Raw genomic sequence first — 4,107 nt, forward strand, 5'->3', positions numbered from 1 at the left:
TGTTAAAAATAAAATAAAGGTCACTTAGGGTGTATCTCCTAGAATGAGGCTATAACAGACTTCTTCCATATTAGGTACATAAATCCCCCAGCATCTGGTTGTCCAGACTTCTGTCCAGCTGCATGCTGATGAGGATATGAGATCTACCAAATGATATAGATTGCTGTGAAAATCAATAACTTTCAGAAAACAACGGGGTATTTGCTATAGGCATGGAATGATGGGAAAAAAACATTTCAGCATCAGAGGATAATTAACAGTAGTGGCATATCATGAAGCAAAGGAAAATCAGAGGAGAGCTCAGCTTTTAAACAAACTAGAATAATTTACAAGAAAAGGTAACAACCAGAAGATAGGGCCCAGAGAGGTCATATAGGCATCATTCAGTTGCCTAAAAAATAAGAAGAGTCTAGCTACCATTTTTCAGGCTATTACTCTAAAAATTTCCTTATAGGGGTATAAATACTGATGACATCCTAAGTCATAAAGAAATTCTAGATAAATGTAGGAAAATATATGCTAAACATTATTTTAAAAATGCTAATGTAATTAGCAGAAAACCCAATAAAGGACATATGGTCAAACAATTTAGATACAGAGATTAAAAATTATGTGCTTAAGAATGATTCTGTCAAAAACAGAATTATAGAAGCAAAACAAAATATGCTAAAGATAATGACAGTGTAGGATGTGGCTAAGGCTAAATCAGTCCTTAGAGGCAAGTTAGTTTTGCTGAATAGTAACAGTTAGAAAAGGAAAAAAAATAAGATAAATGAGTTGAATTTTAAGCCTAGAATTTCAACTGAGGAGAAATTAGTGTATTGAAAGCAAAATAAAATTGAGTTAATAAACAAACTTTTTAAACGACCATAAAAATCATCACCTCTTTAGTGAACTTAAAAAGAAAAGAGGAAATGACAATTACAAAACTGAAAAAAATGAGGAAGTTACCATGAATAATAAAGAAATAAAGATTTATCTGGTAATTCAACATGTAATTATATGTCATCAAAATAATATAAAATAAATGGAATACCTATAAAATTAATATGTAAATCAACAAAATAAGAAATACATAATAAGCTAAACTGACATGAAAATATTACTTAAATTTAATTTAAAAATCAACCAATTCAGATAGATTCATGAGTAAATTTGATAAGATATTTAAAGAAAATTATTTTACAGAGCTGTAAAAAATAATAACAAAATTCATCTGGAAGAACAAAAAGTCCAGAATATCAAGGGAATTAATGAAAAGAGATGCCAGGGAAGGTGGCCTAGCCATACCAGATATCAAACTGTACTATCAAGCAGCAGTCATCAAAACTACCTGGTACTGGCTAAGAAACAGAGTGGTAGGTCAGTGGACTAGGTTAGGTACACAAGATGCAGATGTCACCGACTATAGCAATCTACTCTTTGATAAACCCAAAGAATCCAGCTTCTGGGTTAAGGATTCACTATTTCACAAAAACTGCTGGGAAAATTAGAAAATAGAATGGCAGAAACTGGGCATAGACCCATATCTTATCAAAATAAAGTCAAAATGGGTACATGATTTAGTAATAAAGGCTGATAATATAAGCAATTTGGGAGACCAAGGAATAGTTTACCTGTCAGATTTATGGGAAAGGGAAGAATTCATGACCCAACAAGAGATAGAGAGCATTACAAAATGCAAAATGGTTAATTTTGATGATGCTAAACTGAAAAGATTTGTATAAACAAAGCCAATGCCACAAAGATTAAGAGGGAAGCAGAAAATTGGGAGAAAATCTTTACAAACAATGTCTCTGATAAAGGCCTCATATCTAAAATATACAGGGAACCGAGCCAAATTTATAGGAATACAAGTCATTCCCCAATTGAGAAATGGTCAAAGGATATGAACAGGCAGTTTTCAGAGAAAGAAATTAAAGATATCTATAGGCATATGAAAAAAATGCTCTAAATCAGTATTGAATAGAGAAATGCAAATCAAAACAACTCTTAGGTACCATGTATCTCCTGTCAGATTGGCTAACATGACAAAACAGGAAAATGATAAATGCTGGAGAAGATGTGGGAAAATTCGAACATTAATACATTGTTGGTGGAGTTGTGAACAGATCCAGCCATTTTGGAGAGCAATGTGGAACTATGCCCAAAGGGCTATAAAATGTGCATACCCTTTGACCCAGCAATACCACTCTTAGAGCTATATCCCAAAGAGATCACACAAGTGGGAAAGGGAACTGTATGCACAAAAATATTTATAGCAGCTTTTTTCTGGTGGCAAAGAATTGAAATCAAGGGGATGCCCATCAATTGGGGAATGGCTGAGCAAGTTGTGGTATATGAATGTAATGGAATACTATTATGCTATAATAAATGGGGAAGATACAGACTCCATAATAACCTGGAAAGACCTACATGATCTGATGCTGAGTGAGAGGAGCAGAACCAGGAGAACATTATACACAACCACAGATATATTGATTCCGTTATGATTAACTTTGATAGACTTGGCTCTCCTCAGCAATACAAGGCTCAAAGACAGCCCCAAAGGACACATAATGGAAAAAGCTAGTTACATCCAGCAAAAGAATTGTGGACTCTGAATGCAGATCGAGGCAAACTATTTGTTCTCTCTTTTTTTTTCCTCTTTTTTTTGGTTTTGTTTCTTCTCTCTTATGATTCATTCCATTGGTCATAATTCTTCTTTACAACTTGACTATTATGTAAATGTTTAATGAAAAGGTTCATGTAGAATCTATATCAGACTTCATGCCGTCTTAGGGGGAGAGAGAGGGGGAGGGGAAGGAAGTGAAGAAAATTTGAAACTCAAGAACATGTAAAACTAAGTGTTGTAAGCCAAAAATAAAAAACCTAATAAAAAAGATATTTGAAGAACAAATAAAGCTATTGTTACATGAACTGCTTATTGTAAAAGCAAAATATGGTACTCTAACCAATTTTTCTCTGAGACAACTATGGTCCTGTTTCCCAAACTAGAAGAATAATGCAGATAAATAGAATTACAGATCAATGTTATAAAAGAATATCAACCAAAAATTAAATAAAATACTGGTAAAGATCTCAAATTAATTCATAATAATAATTCAGTTCATGTTATATTTATGCCAGATATTAAAAGGTGTAGGAAATATTAGTAAAAACATATCATTAATGTATCAGTGCAGCAAATTCTCAGCAGTAAAGGCTGAGTTAAGATATTAGAGAAATATTCAACATTTGTGATTAGATCAAGATAATATATAAATATCAATAATTTTCAAATGTATCTGTAAGTTTAATGCTTTGATAATCAAAAATCAATGGGACATTTCAGACTCTAAAAATATAATTACAACATTCATATAGAAGAACAAAGATCAAGGATATCATGGAAATTTATGAAAAAGAAAAAAAAACATAATCCTAAATCGCAAATTATATTGTTAATCATTATAAATTCTAGTTGACATTGTGTAAAACAATTTAATAAATAGAATCACAAAGCGTGAGGAAGTGCTCGCTTTGGCAGCACATATACTAAAATTGTAATGATACAGAGAAGATTAACATGGCCCCTGGCAGTGATGACATGCAATGTTGTGAATCATTCCAGATTTTTCAAATTAGGAGAGCCAGGAATAGTTTATCTGCCAGATCTATGGAAAAGGTAAGAATTTATGACCAAACAAGATAGCAAACATTATGAAATGCAAAATGGATAGTTTTGATTATATTAAATTAAAAAGGTTTTGTGCAAACAAAACCAATGCAACCAAGATCAGAAGGAAAGCAGAAAGATGGGAAACAGTTTTTGTAACAAATGTTTCTGATAAAGGCCTAATTTCAGAAATATATAGAGAGCTAAGTCAAATTTATAAGAACATAAGTCATTCCCCAATTGATAAGTGGTCAAAAGATATGAACAGGCAGTTTTCAGGTGAAGATATTAAAGCTATCTATACTCATAGGAAAAATGCTCTAAATCACTATTTATTTGAGAAATGCAAGTTAAACCAACTCTGAGTACAACCTCACACCTATCATGTTGGCCAATATAACAGAAAAGGAAAATCATATATGTTGGAGAAGATATTGGAAAATTGGGAC

At 32.2% G+C, this 4,107-nt stretch overlaps 1 non-coding gene across 1 annotated transcript; it reads left to right on the forward strand.

Moving 5' to 3' along the window:
- Nucleotides 1-3,513: 3,513 nt before the first annotated feature.
- Nucleotides 3,514-3,619, forward strand: LOC118852532. The gene has a single exon (XR_005010604.1). It is a non-coding gene; the product is annotated as a U6 spliceosomal RNA (small nuclear RNA).
- Nucleotides 3,620-4,107: the final 488 nt, after the last annotated feature.

The sequence above is a fragment of the Trichosurus vulpecula genome, chromosome 5 (genome assembly GCF_011100635.1).
Source record: "Trichosurus vulpecula isolate mTriVul1 chromosome 5, mTriVul1.pri, whole genome shotgun sequence".
Lineage (NCBI taxonomy): Eukaryota > Metazoa > Chordata > Mammalia > Diprotodontia > Phalangeridae > Trichosurus > Trichosurus vulpecula.